Source organism: Helianthus annuus, chromosome 16 (genome assembly GCF_002127325.2).
Source record: "Helianthus annuus cultivar XRQ/B chromosome 16, HanXRQr2.0-SUNRISE, whole genome shotgun sequence".
In the NCBI taxonomy this organism is placed as follows: Eukaryota; Viridiplantae; Streptophyta; class Magnoliopsida; order Asterales; family Asteraceae; genus Helianthus; species Helianthus annuus.
Window position 1 is genome coordinate 35914912 of NC_035448.2, and position 23776 is coordinate 35938687.

Consider the following 23776-nt stretch of genomic DNA (forward strand, 5'->3'; position numbering starts at 1 on the left):
TTTTTAAACTAAGAAAATAAAAACTAACTAAATGCTGAAAAATAAAATAAAAATAAAAACAGATAGACAAGATGAATCACTTGGATCCGACTCGTGTATTAGTATAACCTTTGATTATTTTCGCACTTTTGCACTTATTTAAGAGATTATCTTAGTTATTGTAGTAGGCCCCTCTTTTGAAGGCGACGTTACCCTCAACCCAGTAGTTTGAGTCAGCAAGGATACAATCCTAAAGGGTCGGATTATTGAAAGATAATGAATTAAGTTATTAATGCAAATTATGGTAGGCCCCTCTTTTGGAGGTGACGTTACCCTCGACTAAGTAGTCTGAGTCAGCAGGGATACAGTCCTAAATAGCCGGGTTATAGTATTAATAGTAGTTAACTTATGAGGGGGTCAAAGAGTTTGGATCCCCGCCATCCAATACCTATGGGCATTGAAGGAGATCCTACTAAATTTGACCCAGGTCCCTTGCAGGACCTCTAAACGCTGAACAAGGGCAAGACCCTTACCAAACCGTTCCCTTAACCCCCGACCAGGTAGCCAACATACCTCCATATAGACCGTGGAGATATGAATGGTGAAAATCTTTTATTTTATATAGACAGTAAAATAGTGCCAAGACACCACGGACAAACGATAAGGAAGAATCACCTTCAACATAAGCAACTAGTTATTAAAGTCATTAATACAAAACCAAATAAAAAGTGCAAAAGATTAAAAATAAAAAGTATTATACTAAACACTTGTCTTCACCAAGTGATGTAAGAGACTTAGGCAAACATGGCCTTGATTGTCAAGAACTCTTACGATCAATCTTGGATCCCAAGACGACTCACACACTCTATGATGGACAATGGATAATGGTGGTGGATGATGGTGTTGTGATGGTGGTGGGTGGTGGATGAAGTGTGAGAGAGGTGGTATGCCAAGGGATGAGTTGCAATGAAACCGAGCACTCCTATTTATAGGCTGAACAGAAGGTTAGGCACGGCCCCGTGTCCGCTGGGCACGGCCCCGTGCCTGTCTGACATTCTCTCTCTTCATTAATTGTAATTCGAAATTACAATTAATGCGCCTGCAGTACTTTCGCCACGCCCCCCGTGTTCACTGGGCACGGCCCCGTGGTGGGCAATAGAAGCTGCTACTGGTTTGTCTTTTCTGCTGCTTCTTGGGCACGACCCCGTGCTGGCTGAGCACGGGGCGTGTTCAGTCTTCTGCCTTCTCTATTTTGCTTGGGAGGATGCTGTCGAGGGGTCAGGCAATCCACTTATGTTCCTTTTCTTGTATTTATGTTAGATTTAGCTGTCTTTTTGCTTCTTTTGTTAATTTGAGCTCTTTTAATCCTGAAAATACAAAAGGAAGACAAAAACACTCTTTTTCCAACATTAGTACTTAAAAAGGGTTAGTTTTATGCCAATGGTATTTCCGTCTTTTTTGCTAACTTGAAGGGCAATTCGGGCTTTTTTACTTTTTGTAAATAGACTGAATACCCCTGAAAAAGACCGAATTGCCCTTTGGGTCGAGATACGGAAATACAAACCTTTGGACAAAAGTCGCAAAACTGGCCAAACCTCATGAACGAAAATGGCATTTTACTCTAAATTAAAAAAAAAACATTATTACCAAGATCAACTGTAAATGTCTTACCTAAAATAGTTAAGGACCTCGAGAATCTAACCACAAAGATCCTCCACAGACACAACCGGATCATCAGGACATATGGCTGCTGCTCCTAACTGAAACGACTCTTGTATAAGTCCAAGAAGAGAATTTTTACGTTAATCATATAATTTTAAAATTTTAATTTTAATTTGTCAAACACTCAAAACATGTGATTAGCTGATTGTTAACTTTACAGGGGCACATAAAATTAGTATTAATAAACATGATCTCTCAAACATCCAAAACATGTGAATATCAGAACTTGATTATTGAATATTACGTGGTCATAATTAAATCGCAAATACAAAATAGCACGTTCATAGACCTCATGTCCAGGGGGACTGATGTGATAAATGCAGAAATTATGAAGGAGCAATGAAGCTGCTTCGGGACAGAAGAATTGTCCTTGAAAACACAGCAAATCTGTTCACAAAAATAAACGTTAATTAGACCCAAAAACCATAGAATAACATGAAGGGAATGAAAAAGTTTGAGTTGCTCACGGTTTAAAGCTGCATGGATATGTAATCAGCGGTGGTTTTTCTTGGTCTCCGTACACAAAAATAGATAAGGACCCACGGCTCGCTTGAATAAAATGTTCCTGAAAATTTATACGGAAGCACATATTAATCACCAAGATAATGAGATGCGTAAATAAAAGCTATTAAAAACAGATTCTATTGTTCTAAAAGATGATGGCTACATAGTTTTATACGAACAATCGTTTGTATTAAATAGCTTTGTGGCTTTGACTGTACTACATTTATTATTATTTTTTTAACAAATACATTTGCGAGGCAAAGTCCCATTAAAAGAACACTTACAGGATTCCACAAGTAGTAGTGATGCTCTCCTGGTGGTATACTTGTCATAGACCCATCCTCAATGTCAATCCGGTTAGCGGCGACTTCAAGTAATTCCCATCCCGTGTCGTTTGCCGTCGGAGGTGCGGGTGGAGGTTCTGACAGACAGGTCTTACTAACCATCACCAGCATCAGCAGCCATATAACACAACAACTCTTCATTGAAGCAGCTGATATCGTTACATAACATTCATCAGCAAAATTTCAAACACACAGTTTAAAGTTAGGTTATCAGCAATAAGAATTGTTACATCAAAGCTGAATAAACAAATGTTAAATCAAAGCTGCATAAACAAATTACACTGTAGGAATATCAAACCCTAATTCTACCTAGAGAAATTCGGTTAATCATAAACTTCAAACCCTAATTCTACCTACCAATTAAAGTTCAAATTCTGACCAATTACCATATAAATTAAAGCTTGACACAAACACAGGTGATTATACCAACCAATATGTTATTTCCTATATATTTTAGCTGTATTCATATCATAACCCACCTCTTATCAGTAATGCATCGACATACTAATCAGATAAATTCAGAGATAGAAATGAGTTGAATATTTTGAAACCCTAGAAAAGTACGAACCTACAAAATCCAAAATTTGCTAACAACAAACGCAAATTATAACAAATTTATACAATCAAACACAAAAATTACATTCTAGATTCAATAAATCAGCAAAGAACCATGTGCATCGAAGAATTTATGAAGAATGAAAAAGGGAAATACTCACCGAAGAACTCATCATCATCAATGGACTACTCTCTGGCATCAGTAAAGGCTAACAGAGGGTATGTTAAGGAGAAGCCGCCATGATTTTGTCCTAAAACAACAAACCCTAGAAACTGTTCATAAACTTATTTGGTAAAACAAAGATAAATTAGATCGCACCCTCATAAATCACCAAAGCAAAATCATATGTGGAAAGAAGAATCGTAACTTACCAAGATCATCGGCTCTTTAAGAGAAAAAGATGGTTTCGACGGTCGCTGGTGGTGTCATCGGTGGAGAAGATGGATGCGAGGGTTTGTGTTTTAGGGTTTCTCAAGAAAGGATAGGAACAGAATCGGTGGAGAACATGGTTGGGAGGGTTTGTGTTTTAGGGTTTCTCTTGGAAGAAGAAACAATAGGAACAGAAAAAGTGTCTTGGGATGGGGGATGAATAAACAGATTCAAAAATTGAATCCAGCTCTGGCCGCCCAAAAATTCGTTTGCCGCCCAGTTATTGTTCTGTGCTGCTGAAGAAAGTTTCAACACATTCATGCTTAAATGCTTGTACAATGGGCTTCAAATGGTTGTACAATGGCAAATGACCATTCTTGCCCTTCCTATATGCTTATTAAAGTAGTATAGATATAGATATATATATGTAGCTTGAAAAAAAATAAAATAATAAAATATAAAATAGATAAGCCAATACCTACTGATGCATAACTAGTATTGTATTTTAAGTTCTAGTCGCAGTTTGTAATAGATATAGATATCTATAAAATAGAGTAAATGTCGCAATGCACGACGGTTTTGATCAATGTGTTTGTTTGTGTGATTGCTTGCATTAAATATTGTTTTGTGATATTAATACTTGGTAAATGTTTATAATCCAGATGGACAACGAAGTGAATCAAGAAAACCCGAATAACGATAATAACGGGAACCAATTAGATAAGCCATCCAACACATAGTGGCGCAAGGGATTATAGACGCTATGCCATACATTATCAAAATGGTTAAGGAAGCGGAAAATAATAAAACTAATAGTGGAAGTAAACGACCTACTACTGAACCCAGTCACAGCGTAAACAATGGACCAATACTTCAATTTCCTCTTCCAAAAAAAAAAAAAAGAAGAAGAACCATGTCTTATGGTTGTTCTTACAAGGAATTCTGGTCTTGTAAACCAATAGAATTCTCGGGCAATGAAGGAGCCATTGTAGCTCTACGTTGGATAGAAAAGACTGAGGCAGTCTTAAAAATAAGCAAGTGTGCAGAGGAAGATGAAATCATGTTTACTTCCAATCTTTTTAAGAATGCCGCTCTAGAATGGTGGAACACTATTCTCTAGTCTAGGGGGAGTGACAGAGTCTATAATATGGAATGGACTGAGTTTAAGAATATGGTTGAAAGGAAATTCTGTCCTCCTAATGAAAAAGAAAAAATTGCTAATAAATTCTTAAACTTTAGAATGACTGGAGTAGACTGTAAGGGATACACTACCGTATTCTTCGAATACGTTAGAATAGTGCCAACCCTAGCTTCACCAGAACCAGTATTGATCTCCCGTTACATCTGGGGATTAATCAGTGAGATTAGACACGTAGTCAAGGCAGCTAGACCACAAACCATAGAAGAAGCTGTGGAACTAGCAAATACCTTGACTGATGAACTAGTACGTACACAAGAAGAAAACCAGAGGAAGAACCTAGTCTAAAAGCTTACCCAAGAATTTCGCTACGGTAATTCCAATCGTGGGAAGAATTTAGGTTCTACTTCCGCACCTTATTGTAAGGCCTGCAAGAAGAAGCGTTCAGGAAGATGCTCCACATACTGCAACTTCTGCCAAATACCTGGACATAAGGAAGAAGACTGTAGGAAAAAAACCTAGTAGTGGAGTATGCTTCAATTGTGGAGAACATGGGCATATTAAGCCGAACTCTCCGAAACTAGCTCCAGCCATGAACAACAAGACTACTAAGAATGCTAGAGCATTTGTTCTGACAGCCGAAGAAGCCAAGATGATTCCGAACGTGATTGCCGGTACGTTTTTAGTTAATGATGTTTTTGCTAAAGTATTATTCGACTCTCGTGCAAACCAAAGTTTTATTAATACTTCATTTTGCAAACTTCTCAATCAACCATTAACTAAACTTCAACAAGACTGTCTGGTAGAAACGACAAATGGAGAATCCATCAAGATTACTAAAATCTTGCAGGGAGCAAGAATAGAAATTTTAAACCATATTTTTATTGTTAATCTTTACCCAATGAATCTGGCTGGATTTGATATTGTATTAGGAATGGATTGGTTAGTAGCCAATAAAGCCAGTATTTTATGTGATCAAAAGTCAATACAAGTAAATTCACCAAAGGGTGAAAAGATCATAATTAAAGGAGATAAGCCATCTCGATCAACGAAATTAATCTCTGTAATGAAAACAGCCAGTTATGCAAGAAAAGGATCCCTAGTGTATATGATTTCCATAATCATTAACACTAAAGGAAAGGAATTGAAAGATATTCCTGTAGTATCTCAATTCTCAGATGTTTTCCCAGAAGAATTACCAGGACTACCGCCAGATAGAAGAAGTCGAATTCAGAATTCACCTGCTACCAGGGACAGCACCGATCGCCAAGGCACCTTACCGTTTGGCACCAGCAGAGATGCAAGAATTGAAGAAACAATTAGACGAACTTCTGGAGAAAGGATTCATACAGCCTAGTTCATCGCCATGAGGAGCACCAATTCTGTTTGTTAAGAAGAAAAACAGATCAATGCGCATGTGCATTAATTACCGAGAATTGAACAAAGTCACGATTAAAAGTCGGTACCCATTACCGAGAATCGATGATCTATTCAATCAATTGCAAGGAGCTCGATTCTTTTCAAAGATTGACTTACGCTCAGGATATCATCAACTGAAGGTCCAGGAAGAGGACGTTCCTAAAACTGCCTTCAGAACAAGGTATGGCCATTATGAATTTACCGTCATGCCATTTGGTTTAACCAATGCCCCGGCTGCATTTATGGACATGATGAACAGAATATGTAAACCATATCTGGACAAATTCATAATTGTCTTTATAGATGATATTCTCATTTACTCTAAGAGTAAAGAGGAACATGCATCGCATCTGCATACACTCCTAAATATGTTAAGAAAAGAAACGCTTTATGCTAAATTTTCAAAATGCGAATTTTGGTTAGAAGAAGTACAATTCCTTGGACATTTAGTTAATCATGAAGGAATTTATGTGGATCCCACAAAGATCGAGGTGATTACTAAATGGAAAGTCCCTGAATCACCAACGGAGGTGAGAAGTTTTCTAGGATTAGCAGGTTATTATAGATGGTTTATCCGAGATTTTTCTAGAATAGCCATTCCGTTAACGAAACTGACCTGTAAATCTGTTAAGTTTGAATGGGGACCAAAACATGAAGAAGCCTTTAGAATTCTTAAGCAAAGATTAACCAACGCACACATACTAGCATTACTAGAAGGAACTGAAGAGTTTGTAGTCTATTGTGACGCTTCTAAATTAGGTTATGGATGTGTGTTGATGCAACGTCAAAAGGTTATAGCCTATGCCTCTAGACAACTTAAGAATCATGAAGAGAACTATACAACCCATGATCTAGAGTTAGGAGCCATAATTTTTGCCCTTAAAATTTGGAGACATTACCTTTACGGTAGTAAGTTTACCATTTTCACCGATCACAAGAGTCTAAGATATGTTTTTGGGAAAAATGAGTTAAATATGAGACAGAGACGCTGGATGGAAATTCTTAGTGATTATGATTGTAATATCCAGTACCATGCAAAAAGGGCTAATGTAGTAGTTGAGGCTTTAAGTCAAGTATCATGAAAAACCCAGAAAAGTATGTTCTCTTAAATTAAATCTGCAGATAGATTTAAATGAACAAATTAGAGCCGTACAAGAATAAGTAATCAAGGATGATACTGGAAAATTGAAAGGAATGATTAAGGAATTAGAACAAGGAATAGATGGAATTTGGAGATTCCATAAGAAAAGGATTTGGATACCCAAACAAGGAAACCTACGCCACCCAATATTAGAAGAAGCCCATAAGTCTAAGTATACGAAACATCCTGGAAGTGATAAAATGTATCAAGACTTAAGAAAGAATTTCTGGTGGATAGGAATGAAAAAGGATATAGCAGTTTATGTTGCCAAGTGTCTAACCTGTTAACAAGTTAAAGCTGAACATCAGAAACCCTCAGGTTTGTTGCAGTAGCTAGAAATGCCAATATGGAAATGAGAATAGATAACAATGGATTTTGTTACCAAATTACCCAAGACACGAAAAGGTAATGATACAATCTGGGTGATTAATAGATAGATTAACCAAGTCAGTTCATTTCTTACCGATGAAGGAAGCTTTCAGTATGGAACAGTTAGCCAAGTTATATGTAAATGAGATAGTTTCATTACATGGAATTCCTTTATCTATTGTTTCTGATAGAGATAGCCATTTTACTTCTCATTTTTGGACTAGTTTCCAAAAAGCAATGGGAACCAAGTTAAATCTAAGCACCGCTTATCATCCTCAAACGGATGGACAAAGCGAAAGGACAATTCAAACAATGGAAGATATGCTTAGAGCTTGTGTAATTGATTTCGGAGGAAATTGGGATGATCATTTACCATTAATAAAGTTTTCCTACAATAACAGCTATCATACCAGTATCAATGCTGCACCATTCGAAGCACTTTATGGACGAAAGTGCCGAACTCTAGTCTGTTGGGCAGAAATTGGAGAAAAGCGACTGTCTGGACCAGAAATAGTACAAGAAACAACGGACAAGATTATTCAAGTCAAGGAAAGACTAAAAGCAGCACGTGATCGACAAAAGAGTTATGCTGATAACAGGAGAAAACCATTGGAATTTCAGGTAGGAGATAAGGTATTGTTAAAAGTTTTGCCATGGAAGGGAGTAGTTAGATTCATCAAAGGAGGAAAGCTAAGTCCCAGGTATGTTAGACCTTTTGAGATTATTAGAAGAATAGGACCAGTAGCTTATCAGCTACAACTGCCAGAGGAAATGGCAGGAATAGATGAAGTATTTCATGTATGTAATCTCAAAAAGTGCTTAGCAGATGAGTCATTAGTGATACCTCTTAAGGACATAGAGGTAAATGAGAGACTTAAGTTTATATAGAAACCCCTACAGATTGAAGACAGAAAGATCAAGAATCTCAAACAAAAGAGATTAGTTCTATTCAAAGTAAAATGTGATTCCAAGAGAGGATCAGAGTACACTTGGGAGCTCGAATCAGAAATGCAGAGGAAATATCCACACCTGTTCCAGTAGACCTCGAGGATGAGTTCTAAAACAAGGTGGGGGGATATAACAACCCTCCTAAAAGCCTTATAACATCCCTATACGTCTTAAAAATGCACCCCGGCCCGTGTACGAAAAATGGGCCTAAAATACATTTAATTTAACAAAAATCAAGAAAAACACAGTTTATGGGGCGCTCGCGGGCCGCGACCCCCTTGACTAACTCTGTCACGGGGCGCGACAGCTTGGCCACCAAGCTTAACACGGTGCCGCCACGTGTCTCACTCGTGTCAAGACAAGCCGTTGATTCAGCCAAGCTACGCCCTAGGCAGCCTAGCTCGCGGGGCGTGAAGGCCCCTTGATGTGCACAAAATGCAACATATAAATTACATCAATTGTGGTATAAAACTAACCCTTTTTAGTACTAATGTTGGAAAAAGTGTGCTTTTGTCTTCCTTTTGTATTTTCAGGATTAAATGAGCTCAAATGAACAAAATAATCAAAAAGACAGCTAAATCTAACATAAATACAAGAAAAGGAACAAAAGTGGCATGCCCGACCTCCCGACATCATCTTCCCAAGCAAAACAAAGAAGACAAAAGACTGAACACGCCCCGTGCTCAGTGAGCACGGGGCCGTGCCCAAGTGTCAGCAGAAAAGATAAAGTCATAGAAGCTTCTGTTGCCCACCACGGGGCCGTGCCCAACGGACACGGGGGCATGGTCAACTTCCTGCAGACGCATTAAATGAAATTACGAATTGCAATTAATGAAGAGAGAGACGCGGATGGACACGGGGCCGTGCCCAGCGGACACGGGGCCGTGCCCAAGCTTCTGTTCAGCCTTTAAATAGGAGTGTTTGGAGCTCTTACAACTCATCCCTTGGCACACCACCTCTCTCACACTTCACCCACCACCCACCACCATCACAACACCATCATCCACCACCATCATCCATTGTCCATCATAGAGTGTGTGAGTCGTCTCGGGATCCAAGATTGATCGTAAGAGTTCTTGACAATCAAAGGCCATGTTTGCCTAAGTCTCTTACATCACTTGGTGAAGACAAGTGTTTAGTGTAATACTTTTTATTTTTAATCTTTTGCACTTTTTAATTGGTTTTGTATTAATGACTTTAATTACTAGTTTCTTATGTTGAAAGTGATTCTTCCTTATCGTTTTTCCGTGGTGTCTTGGCATTATTTTACTGTCTATATAAAATAAAATATTTTCACCATTCATATCTCCACGGTCCATAAGGAGGTATGTTGGCTACCTGGTCGGGGGTTAAGGGAACGGTTTGGTAAGAGTCTTGCCATTGTTCAGTGTATAGATCCTGCAAAGGACCTGGGTCAAATTTAGTAGAACCTCCTTCAATACCCAAAGGTATTGGATGGCGGGGGTCCAAACTCTTTGATCCCCTCATAAGTTAAACTACTATTAAAACTTTAACCCGGCTACTTAGGACTGTATCCCTGCTGACTCAGACTACTTAGCTGAGGGTAACGTCGCCTTAAAAAGAGGGGCCTACCACATTATGCATTAATAACTTAATTAATTATCTTTCAATAATCCGACCCTTTAGGATTGTATCCTTGCTGACTCAAACTACTGGGTTGAGGGTAACGTCGCCTTCAAAAGAGGGGCTACTACAATAACTAAGATAATCTCTTAAACAAGTGCAAAAGTGCAAAAATAATCAAAGGTTACACTACACACGAGTCGGATCCAAGTGATTCATCTTGTCTATCTGTTTTATTTTTATTTTATTTTTCAGCATTTTAGTTAGTTTTATTTTCTTAGTTTAAAATCCTTTTTCTAACATTTTGATTGATTAGACGTTGAGGATAAACCGGTACTAAAAGCTCTTGTGTCCTTGGACGACCTCGGTATCTTACCAACACTATACTACGTCCACGATGGGTGCACTTGCCCATATGTGTGTTTAGTGTTAGTAAATATCGTGTTTTATAAATTTAAAACTTGGCTAAAAAGTGTAAAAAGGGCTTAAATTATATACCTAAAACATATATACACTGACATGCATCAAGTTTTTCGCGCCGTTGCCGGGGACACAAGGATTTTAAGAAAGTTAGGAATCAACGGCCTAATAATTTTTTCTATTTTCTTTTTATTTTTTTAGGATTTTCTTAATTTTTCAGCTTCTGCAGAACTCAGCACGGGCCGTGCCCGCTGAACACGCCCCGTGCCCAATCATTGGAACTGGCAATCTTGTTTTAAGTCAGACAGTAAGCTGAACATGGGGCCGTGCTCAAGATTCAGTTACTGAAAACAGAACCGTAAGATCCCGACGGTTGGTAATTTCTGACACAAAAATGAGTGATAATGATCTTGTTTACTTTCGACACTCTTATGGTACGTGGTGTCAATTATGTGGAGGCGGTCATAAAGAATTAGAATGCTATTTTCTAAATTATAAGCCCCACTATATAGACCCATCGTTTGCCTGTAGCCTTAAGAGGGGCGAAAGTAAAAATAATCCTTATCTCTCCCTCGAATGCGCCCAGCCAGATATTTTAGGAGAAATGCTTCTTGATGAACTATTTCAACTAGAAGATCTGGTTCTTAATTGGTTAAAAGAACTTAAGATGGATTTCCTTAATTCATCTCAAGACGATGACCAAGAAGAAGTGTTGGGGTCGCATTCAAACAACCTCGTTGCTCCCAATAATACCTTCAACTCTAGCGAAGACTTGGACGATAGTCGTCCTTCTGCCGATTGTGCCATGAAGGACTCCCCATCGACTTCGTTCGATGCATACATAGACCTGAGCGATTCGGCATACACCTTCTTTAACGAGAGCCCGGAAAAGGGTTGGACTTGTCCACTTACATTTAGCATAGGAATCACCCTCACCGACAACCTCTTGCGTTCTCGTCTTAATCTAGATCAATTAAGGTATCTTAGGCACTTTGGGGTTGTTCCATCCAGTAAGGAACCGCCCGATCCGGATAAGTTCCTTAAAATAGGCAAACTCCATGAGACAGCTTCCAGACACGGGGTCGTGCCCAGGTCAACACGCCCCCGTGTCCACCAAAAGATTCTCTTCTGATTTTATCAGAATACAGACAAAAATGTGTCAGGATTCTGTCTGCACACGGGGCCGTGTACAGCCGACACGGGGCCGTGTCCAGCGTGCTGTCATTTTCTATAAATACAACATGATTCCTGCTCATTTGGACCACTTCAAAAGACAGAGATTCCTGAGATCTTCACTCATACTATCCTAGGTATGTTCTAAAAGAAGGTTCTCAAGAACCATCTTGTCTTTTCCACTTTTATCCATTACCTTCTTCCTCAATTTTCTATCACCACCTCCATTAAAGTTTGGAAGCTTCATGATTCCAACCTTTATTGTGGTGTTTGTAAGGGTATTCTTCAAGGAGTCTTATTTAAAATAAGTTGTGCAACTTTGTTTTGAATTATTTATGCTTTAAATTAACCTATGAACCAAGAAAATAATTTAAAACTCCAAGATTCCTTGCTTTCAAAACCTGCAGACGCCTGGACACGGGGCCGTGTTCATTGAACACGGGGCCGTGTCCGAGGGACTGTTTCGTAAAAATTGAGCTCTTTTCGGTCTGTTTTCCCAGAATGGTGAGCAGAACAAGCGGAACGTCTTCATCAAGAAACAACCGACATGGGAGGAGGTCATCAACGGCGGAAGACTCTCTTGTAAACTATGTTTACGCCTTAAGAGAAGCTATTGATAAAATGACGGGGGTGGAAGAAGCATTGGTCGACCGTATCAACCATCTAACGGTGGGACTAGAAGGGTGTCTCCGGGAGGTCAACCTCTTGCACCAGAGGTTGAACATTCTCGCATCTCATCCTTTGGTGCCTATAATAACCCAAAGGGCATGGAACGTGGTGCCTGAAGTCATCATACCAGCCGAGTGGTACACCATGCACCCAGGGCCTCCTCGAGACATATTGCAAGGAGTCCCGGTTGGTGTTTCCCCTCCTCCGCAAGATGTTGAGGAAAACGAAGCCGCCTTCTTCCTCCCAAGAGAGATAGAAGAATGGCTTTAACAACATCTAGGAAGATAACCCTCGACCAAGAGTCCTACTACAATACCGAGAATCTATTCCCGGGATTTTGGTTCTAAATGAGAAAATAGGACTCCTTATGATAATTTTATGTATCACTCGACCTATCTAATTTACGACTTTTAACTTTTTTTTATTTCTTCTTTGATTTTAATTTCCTAGGACTATGTATCTCTCTATGATTTTAATGAAATGATGGTTTTAAGGTTTGGATGATGTTGTAATAAATAAAACACACTCGGATGGTGAAGGATAACAAGGGAAATGAGAAACATCACCCCATGCACGAAAACAGGGCCATCCGACAACAATTTCTTCATTATAGTAAGTTCAGCACGGGCCATGTCCGCCCAACACGGCCCTGTGCTGCACAATCTGCAGAAATCGCCCATTTCAGGTAACTAGACACGGGCCTTGTTCACTGAACACGCCCCCGTGTCCAGGCTTTGGTTTCTCTTTATTAATTTTTATCACTGGCACCTGAACACGGGGCCATGCCCGGTCACCACGGGGCTGTGTCCAGAGTGCCAATAACATAAAATTTTGCTTTTAACACCCTTTTACACATTCAATCAACCTAAAAACTTATTTTTGGGACACATTAAGGACAATGTGTAATTTAAGTGTGGGGGGATGCTAAAACCTTGAATCTTGCAAGTCCTAATAACAAGCCTTACACAAAACTCTATTGGAACCGCTAATCACCCCAAATTTTTGATCACATAAAAACCCTTACCCACAAAAGTGAGTTTTGAGCCTTTGTTGGTGCACTACATCTGTCGACTTCGTCTTGGATCGAGTCATATATTGTATTGTATAGATTAGGGCGCGTTTTACGATAAAACTGGAGAGTATATGTGTTTAGCTAGTTAGTTTCGCTTTAATGGACATGAGGTTCCGCTTATGTGTCAAGCTAGGGGTTTCGCTTATGTGTACACATGAGGTTTCGCTCATGTGTACATGCACATATAAGCGAAACCTCCAGCCTATATATAGAAGTCCTTCAAGCGAAACCATAGGCATCTCCTTGTATTCCACGCCGAAGTGCTGCCAGTGTGAAGAACGAACTGTAAACGTTGATAGATCAATACAAACAGTAGATTAAGTGAAGAATCAGCTATTTCTACCTCCGTTTCTTGTTATTCCGCACCTGAAACGAAGTTGAACGCCTCTGAACGACTCATTTGAGTCGAGACACGATCCTACAAGTGGTATCAGAGCTTCAGGATGAGGAGTTCTACAGAGATTTGCTGGATTTCATCATATATTCTTATTTCTACACCTTCTTTCTTCATCAGAACGAGATTTTACGGTCGGAATCCGCTCAAAATTTCACAGTTTGTAGATAATTGATCATAGTCAAATCCCCGAAAGTTTGAGCTTATAATTCACACTAAAAATGGATCAAATGGACCTCCGATTAGGTTCCGCTTATTCGGACACTTGGTAGTTTCGCTTATTTGGACAACTAGTTTCGCTCATGTGTCAACAAAATCCAAAGGTTTCGCTTGTAAGGTTTCGCTTCAAGGGACATATTTTGATAGTTCCGCTCCAAACTGCATCTTGTAGTTCCGCTCTTGTGTACAACTTTGAGTTTCCGCTTATACGTGCATCAGTAGTTTCGCTTCAAGTGTACATCAACAGGTTTCGCTTCAAAGGACATCTAAGGTTTCGCTTATTTGAACCTAGAGGTTTCGCTTCAAAGGCATATTTGAGGTTTCGCTTTTGTGGACTATCTGGGTTTCGCTTATTGTGCACAAACACTAAGTTTCGCTTATTTGTCACTGATATTGAAAAACGTGTTATCAAATCATGGCCGAAGAGTTTTATAATGCTTTTGCGACACCGGTTGCACCTGTCACTGCTGCTGAGTCTATATACAGTGAAAATGAGACGGGTACTCATCAGAAACCACCGAAATTGATGTATATTGAAGATTTTCAGGGTTGGAAAAATCGATTTGAGAATTGGGTTCAAGCCTACAGATTCAATGCTTGGTGTTCACTGCTAAAAGACTATGAGAAACCAAATAATGAGCGTGGATTAGTAAAGGGTTTCGATGATTTTACAGAAGCTGACAAGCTAAAATACACTAGTGAAAAGATGATGATCAGCATTTTACAGCAAGTAGTTAAAGAAGACATCTTCGTCTTACTTCAACATAACGGAACAGCTAGATCCATCTGGGAGGCTTTGATTCAGAAATTCAGAGGGAGTGCTGATATGATCAAAAACAAAAAGGCGTTATTGAAAAAACCATTCGATATGTTTACAGCTTTCGATCTTGAAACTACAAAACAGACCATTGATAGGTATTGTCATCTGGTATTGGAAATGGGTAGGTTGAATATCATGAAAGATGATGATGAGTGGGTTGATAAATTAGCAGAGGCGTTACCACAGCATAAGTGGGGAACATATTTGATGGTTGTGAAACTTATGAGAGAGTCCGAGAGCATGAATTTGGCTCAGTTTATTCAGAAAATTGAAGAGCAGGAGCTGGATATTCAAAAGACAGCTATCATGACAAATCCAAATGCAAAGCAAGATGTCAGTCTGTACTATCGAGGGAACAAGTTTGAGGCCACTCCCAGTCAAAGTCCAAAGACTAGTACTGCATTTAGTGTTGTTGGTTCTACAAGTCCAAATGAAAGTACTACAACTCAAGGTGGTGGATCTACTTCATCTTTCTCAAGATATGATCCAAACTGCAACACACCTAGCCCTCAAAAGCAAAATTCTACAGATCTGCAGTGTAATGTGACCTTGAACATTCAGAATGGTCAATATCTTTCTCCTGAGGTGGCAAAGCAACACATGGCATCTCTTGTTGCCATGTTAGAGTCATATGAAAGTTTGATTGCTGGGAGAATTGGTAATCCGATGCTCACAAAGGAAGATTACGACCAAATCGATGCAGAAGAGCTTGAGTTGATGGATGTGAAGTGGTGCTTAGCTAGTGCATGCAGGAGAGCTGAAAAGTTTCAACAAATTACTGGCAGAGACGAGTTTCGAGGAATGGCTACCTCTCCACTTGGTTTTGACAAGTCAAAGGTTACCTGTTTCCGATGTAAAGGAAAAGGTCATTTTAAACGGGAATGTAAGAACCAAGAGTCAACTGGTAGTCAAGAAAAGAGCAATTACTATCAGAAATCGATCTTTCGTCAAATCGATCAACAGCCTAAACAAAAGGAACCGCAAACTGCTCATGGAAAATTGATTGAAGAAGCCAATAGGAAAGCTTATTTTGGGATAATAGATCAAAGTGATGAGGTTGTTGCACAAGGGTTTAGCTGGGACAAGTATATACCTAGTGGAACTAGTCCTGGTGTGGCACTTGTTACCAGAATTTTGGACCAAAATGAGGATTGTCAGAAAAGGATTCCAATATTTCCAGATCTTGGAAGTGATGTTGATACGGATGATGAGGAAGAGTATCTTAATAAATGTAGAAAAAGCATTGATCCTGACAGTTTTAATTTTTTCTATGCAGATAAAGTTGAGATGCTGAATCAGAAGAAGATTGCTCGATTGCAGAGAGAGCTAGAAGCAGCAAAGCTACTCGCTGATGAAAAGGCGAAGACTGAAGCTGTAGAAACGAAAGATGAAGCAACTGCTGAGATTGCAATAGAGAAGATTGTTGAAGTAGAGAAAATAGTGGAGAAAATCGTCGAAGTAGAGAAACTCGTGGAAGTTGAGAAAATAGTCGAAGTAGAAAAGATTGTCGAAAAGATTGTTGAGGTCGAGAAACTTGTAGAAGTTGAAAAGACTGTAGAAATTGAAAAGGTAGTTGAAGTTACTAAGCCTTGTGAGAAATGTTCAGAATCTTGCAAAGATTGTGAAGAAAAAGATAGAAAGATTGCTGAGCTAGAGAAAATGAAAGAAGATTTACTGTTTGATGTGAAGTATGTTAAAGAGTCATATGATGTTCTAAACAGGACAGTTGATGGTCTGAAAAGGACAAATGCAGAAATCGAAAAAGCAAATGACAAGATGAGTGCAACTTTAATGACAAAGCAAAGTGTCATCAATGACTATATTGAAGACTGTGCTAACTTGAAGAAGGAGTTGGAACTGGAGAAAACTGAGAGTGAAAGGATTAACCGATTACTTTTGAGTTATACTACATGTGATTATCTGATTGATCGTGTTTATCCTACTGTTGCAGGTCTTTAAGCTTTCAAGAAGAAAGAAAAAGAAGAGGATACTGGTAAGAAACCAAGTGTCAAGTATAACAGATGTCCGCCTCCTATCTTTGAGAGTTATTCCCCCAGGAAGCCAAATGAGGAACAAGTAGACAAGGCTCTAAACATCAAATTAAAGTCTGAAATCACTGATGAATTACCAGACAATATTGATGGTACATTCACAGCGTCTGACACTGATCATGAGTCTGAGTTAGTTAAGAGAGTTGTTGATCAGGTGTTGGATATGGATGAAGAGTCAAAGTCGGAGTCGAAAACAGATAGTTCGAGTTCATCTGAGAAAAGTCTAAGTTCACCGGTTAAGAGAGTTTATAATAAAGAATTCTTGTTATCAAAGAATAATTTGAATGATGAAATGTTTAAGGTTGCTTATATCTTGAATAATTCGAACAAATTATTTTCTGTTGAAGAATTCCCAATAAGAAGTGTTAAAACTGAAATGATCAAAAAGGTTTTCAAGTTAACAGAAATTAATATTTCTGAAATAAAAGATTTAAATTTTTCTGCAAAACCTAAACCTTACACTTCAAGAATTCAGCAAAGAGTTAATAAGAAAATGGGTTATGGTTGTGGTTATAGTTTCCAAAAGAAACCAAACCATAATGGTAATATCAAAAAGAAAGGTCTTGGTTTTAGTTCGTCAGAAAATTATAAAAATCAGAAAACTTATAAGCCAAAAACTAAATTTGTTTCAGGAGGAAGCTCAGAGGATGAACAAAAGAAACCATTCTGGAAGCAGTCAAATCAAGAGTTTCTTGCTGAAGTGAAGAAAAATGTGAGAAGATTTGCTAAGAGAGTTGACAGAAGAACCTGTTTCAGATGTCAAGAAATTGGTCACATAGCTTGGAATTGCCCCAAGACCAACTACCAAAAACAGGAAGTTTCTTCTAACTCTGGTTTGAGAAAAACTTGTGTTGATAAGAAAGAACAATCTGTAAAAATTGTTAAAAATTCTGAAAATTTTACTTCTGAGGAAGGAGAAAGTTCAAAAAGGTTTTACAAAAGAAGAGGTGATGTAAGTAAACAAAAATGGGTTGTTAAATCTGAGAGTAATTCGGACAATGAATCTGATTCCATAAAATCAGAGGAGTCATTGATTGATAAAAATATTGTGAATTCCGTTCCAGTGGTGAACGATGAGAATTTTCCGTCATTGTCAAAAGAAAATTTGATGAAGAAAGTTGGAAAGGTTGAGATCTCAAATTAATTCTTCGTTGATAAAGGACAATTTGATGTAGAAAAGGCTTTCAACGGGAAAGTCAAACATATTTTTGGGAAGATGGTTGATAAGAAGGTAAAAGGTGCTAAAGAATTTTATAAATCAAAATGTTGGTGGGACAGATGTGTTCCAAAGTCACCCAAGGCTGGTGAGGCTTGGGTGGACATTATGTTTGAGTAAAACACCGAACTTGCCGGAGATCCCAAGTTTATATCGTGGATCAGGAATCGGCATCATTCTTGTGTTTGAAAAGTTTGTTTGAAAGATTTTGAATAGTGTTTGAATGTTTACAGGTTGAATGACTATGCCGGAGATCCCTAGTTGGTAATCGTGGATCGGGAATCGGCATCTTTCATGTTTAATTAGAATGTTTTGAAAGTGTTTGATATTGTTAAAATTTTACAGGTTGAAGGACTATGCCAGAGCTTCCAGGTTGGTAAGCGAGGAGCAGGTATCGGCATTTTTCTTAAAGAATTTATTACGGTAATGTCAATCATACAAACGGTAAGAAGGGTTTGTTCGTGTTTGTTTACAAGTGGTGAGAAGATTTGGTTGTGAATAACCTGTGCATATGGTAAATCAAGGACATTAATTTGTACTTGCATTTTCCTACAAGTGATTGAGAGACAAGATGATGAACCACATCCCCGAACTTAGCATTGATATTCCTACAAGTGATAAAATCAATCAAACTTTTTTTCCGGAAAAATCATTTTGATTAATAGAAACTTAAGTGTTTTGAAATCTAAATGAGAAAATAGTTTGTTGATAGGGGAAGTTCTGATTGTTTATGCCAAGTGAATGGCGAATTGAGGCGATTTGATATCGGTTGTCATGTTTCTGTACAGTTTGTTTTTCAAATTTCGTCAATGTGTTTGCATTTTAGGGGGAGTAGAAATTTTCAGAAAATCCAAAAACATTAGAAAATTTGAAAAAGACAAAAACATGATAAAATCAAAAATGAGTTTGTTGTGAAAAAGAGGAAATGATAGTACATCAGTAGACTATCACAACATGCTAAAGATTTGGAAAGTTTAAAAGTGATAAACAATCTTACTGCGGATGTGTCAGTAGATTTTTACACATCTAGTAAATTGTGACGAGATATAAACCTAAAAATTCAAACTTGCTTATTCTGTGGGTAACAACATCTTGGATATATAGGTAACCCCTGAAATCTTGTTTGAAAGGTCCATTATTCTGAGATACTAGGTCTTTATGCTCAGTGATATCTGGGGTATTATCCCAGGACTTCTGCTGTATGGAAGTACTGACCTAGTCCTCGGATAATGCTTTCTGCAAATGCTTGAAAAAGCGCCGCCCTCAGCAAATTGATGAAGCAATAAAATTGATAGTCATTGCTGTTGTAAAAAAGATCCTCTAAAGGGGACCCACCAAAAGTCGAAGCCGTCATCTCTCTGCGTATACGGAAGTATCGACCTGAGCTCTCACGGCCCTCGCAATTAACCCCTTACAGATATCATCTGTGGGATATTCACCTGTAAGACTGAATATTGGGATCTGGATACGGGAGTATATTCAAGTAGTGGGACACACGGATAAGTTTAAGTGCGTAAGACATTAATATCGTATCTCGGATCAGTTGAACTTTGTGTGAAAATTTAAGTGGACCAGTATACTGACAATCTAGGTAAATTGTTTAGAACTTAAAATGAAATCATGCTTAATGGTGTTGGTGATTTGTCTCAAAAACTGGTATGATCCTCTTACACGAACTCACAAAAATATTGTCTGTAAATATTTCTTTACTGCATTACATGTTTCTTTATTCAAAATCCAAAAAGATTTTCAGTGTGTTTTAGCATAAAGTTTCAGAAAATTCAAAAAGATTTTCGACAACTGATGTTGGAAAGCTGATTTTCAAAATTCCGAGTGCTAAACATGATGACATTGTTGTGAGGGGGACTGTGTCTAAATTGTCAAAATATGATTGTTAAAATCAACAAATGGTTCATCTTGTGTGTGTAATTTGAGAGAGAGTGATTGTTGGTGCATATGTTTAGGAGTTTCTGTTGGTGCTTACAATTGTTAAATTTAGAAAATTTACTTCTGGGTTAAGAATGTGCAGGAATAGTCAGGTTTCGATCTTAGACTTAGAGATAAAGAGCCATGTTACAATACCTGTTGAAGAGAGCCAAGTTTCGAAACTGGAAATTAATCTTGGAAAGCCAGACAACGATCCTGTATTAGATATTGCTGGAGAACAAAGGAATGCCAATAAATCAAGAGGGAGAGTCTGAAGATATTCAAGCAGATACAATTGAAGAGGTGTCTGTTGATGAAGATAGAGAAAGAGAAAAGCCCAGAGACTGATCAAGACTGAAGATGTGAAGACACAGCATTACAGCATTGTCGTGACTTGATGGACGACTCCGTCAACATCTGAGGGGGAGTCTGTTGGTGCACTACACTTGTCAACTTCGTCTTGGATCGAGTCATATATTGTATTGTATAGATTAGGGCGCGTTTTACGAGAAAACTGGAGAGTATATGTGTTTAGATAGTTAGTTTCGCTTTAATGGACATGAGGTTCCGCTTATGTGTCAAGCTAGGGGTTTCGCTTATGTGTACACATGAGGTTTTGCTCATGTGTACATGCACATATAAGTGAAACCTCCAACCTATATATAGAAGTCCTTCAAGCGAAACCATAGGCATCTCCATGTATTCCACGCCGAAGTGCTGCCGGTGTGAAGAACGAACTGTAAACGTTGATAGATCAATACAAACAGTAGATTAAGTGAAGAATCAGCTATTTCTACCTCTGTTTCTTGTTATTCCGCACCTGAAACGAAGTTGAATGCCTCTGAACGACTCATTTGGGTCGAGGGTCCTACAGCCTTTATCGAGCATACAAATACATATCTTTACACTAAATGCTCATTTTTCGTTTCTTGTGTGAATAGCCGCTTGGTTCGTACTACTCTAGAACTTGCCACGACAATACATTCCCGGTCCTTACCAACTTAAACCCAAGTAAGTAAATGATGGAGGCATTAGGACTAACCCTTTTTTCTTTCTACACCATTATTTTTCATTTTTTTTTACCACCTACCCAAAATCCCCCAAGTTAAACCCTTTGAGCCTAAACCTTTTCATTTCTTAACCCAAAACAAATCACCCTTTTTACCCACCTAAAACTTTTTATTTTACCCCCTTCTTTTAGTAACAACGTTCGGTTTTCTTATGACTTGAAAAAAAAAGAAAATATACATTTTGATGGAACCAAATAAACAAATAAGTTCATCAAAAACAACTTTGTTTGAAAAAGAATGGTTCATCAAAATAAAAAAAATCTTTCAAAAAAACCGACGTTTTGTCACGCTTTTCGCCCATTTACTAACCACTAACCCAACCACCCACCTTTAGCCTAAGCCTAACCCTTCACCCAAAAGTCCTCTTGATATTTACAAAGGTATATAGTTAAAAAGGAGGAGGATTGATTGCTTGGCAAGCTTATGGTAGGAGTAAGTTCCATGCCGCTCTCGAGTGATTCACTAAAAAATACACCTTCGGCCGAGTGTTGAGTGATTCCCCGTGAGGTATGTGAACTTATATATAAATGAAATTTTAAAAAGGTGTGTTATGCCCTAATAGGTAATTTATTTTTTGAAACGTTTTTAATAAATCATGACGAATAGGATTGTAAATAAATAAAAAAAATAAAACCTAAATAAAGAATCTTGGAAATCCCGACACTCTATGACAAGCCCAAAAACCTTCTCTTCTACCCATTCCATTTGGGAGTGAAAAAAAAAAGCCACATTATAAAGAGTTTTGCTTGAGGACAAGCAAAGATTCAAGTGTGGGGGTATTTGATGTGCACAAAATGCAACATATAAATTACATCAATTGTGGCATAAAACTAACCTTTTTTTAGTACTAATGTTAGAAAAAGTGTGCTTTTGTCTTCCTTCTGTATTTTCAGGATTAAATGAGCTCAAATGAACAAAAGAAGCAAAACGACAGCTAAATCTAACATAAATACCAGAAAAGGAACAAAAGTGGCATGCCCGACCTCCCGACAGCATCTTCCCAAGCAAAACAAAGAAGACAGAAGAATGAACACGCCCCGTGCTCAGTGAGCACGGGGCCGTGCCCAAGTGTCAGCAGAAAAGACAAAGTCATAGAAGCTTCTGTTGCCCACCACGGGGCCGTGCCCAACGGACACGGGGGCGTGGTCAACTTCCTGCAGACGCATTTAATGAAATTGTGAATTGCAATTAATGAAGAGAGAGACGCGGATGGACATGGGGCCGTGCCTAGCGGACACGGGGCCGTACCCGAGCTTCTGTTTAGCCTATAAATAGAAGTGTTTGGAGCTCTTACAACTCATCCCTTGGCACACCACCCCTCTCACACTTCACCCACCACCCACCACCATCACAACACCATCATCCACCACCATCATCCATTGTTCATCATAGAGTGTGTGAGTCGTCTCGGGATCCAAGATTGATCGTAAGAGTTCTTGACAATCAAAGGCCATGTTTTCCTAAGTCTCTTACATCACTTGGTGAAGACAAGTGTTTAGTGTAATACTTTTTATTTTTAATCTTTTGCACTTTTTAATTGGTTTTGTATTAATGACTTTAATTACTAGTTTCTTATGTTGAAGGTGATTCTTCCTTATCGTTTGTCCGTGGTGTCTTGGTATTATTTTACTGTCTATATAAAATAAAAGATTTTCACCATTCATATCTCCACGGTCTATATGGAGGTATGTTGGCTACCTGGTCGGGGGTTAAGGGAACGGTTTGGTAAGAGTCTTGCCATTGTTCAGTGTATAGATCCTGCAAAGGACCTGGGTCAAATTTAGTAGGACATCCTTCAATACCCAAAGGTATTGGATGGTGGGGATCCAAACTCTTTGATCCCCTCATTAGTTAAACTACTATTAAAACTTTAACCCGGCTACTTAGGACTGTATCCCTGCTGACTCAGACTATTTAGTCGAGGGTAACGTCGCCTTCAGAAGAGGGGCCTACCACATTATGCATTAATACCTTAATTAATTATCTATCAATAATCCGACCCTTTAGGATTGTATCCTTGCTGACTCAAACTACTGGGTTGAGGGTAACGTCGCCTTCAAAAGAGGGGCCTACTACAATAACTAAGATAATCTCTTAAACAAGTGCAAAAGTGCAAAAGTAATCAAAGGTTACACTACACACGAGTCGGATCTAAGTGATTCATCTTGTCTATCTGTTTTATTTTTATTTTATTTTTCAGCATTTTAGTTAGTTTTATTTTCTTAGTTTAAAAACCTTTTTCTAACATTTTGATTGATTAGACGTTGAGGATAAACCAGTACTAAAAGCTCTTGTGTCCTTGGACGACCTCGGTATCTTACCAACACTAACTACGTCCACGATGGGTGCACTTGCCCATATCTGTGTTTAGTGTTACTAAATATCGTGTTTTATAAATTTAAAACTTGGCTAGAAAGTGTAAAAAGGGCTTAAAATATATACCTAAAACATGTATACACTGACACGCATCACCCCTTGTCTCTTGATGCGTGTGTAGTGTAATATATTTTTTTAGATGTATAATTAAGCCCCTTTTACACTTTTAGCCAAGTTTTAAATTTATAAAACACGATATTCACTAACACTAAACACACATATGGGCAAGTGCACCCATCGTGGACTTAATATAGTGTTGGTAAGATACCGAGGTCGTCCAAGGACACAAGAGCTTTT

The 23776-nt window shown here is 38.4% G+C and overlaps 1 long non-coding RNA gene across 1 annotated transcript; it reads right to left on the reverse strand.

Annotated features, from left to right (window-relative positions):
* Positions 1-2591: 2591 nt before the first annotated feature.
* LOC118488112 lies at positions 2592-3333 on the reverse strand. The gene is made up of 2 exons (XR_004883770.1): positions 3266-3333; positions 2592-2698 (listed from the first exon to the last, which is right to left on the reverse strand). It is a non-coding gene; the product is annotated as an uncharacterized LOC118488112 (long non-coding RNA).
* Positions 3334-23776: the final 20443 nt, after the last annotated feature.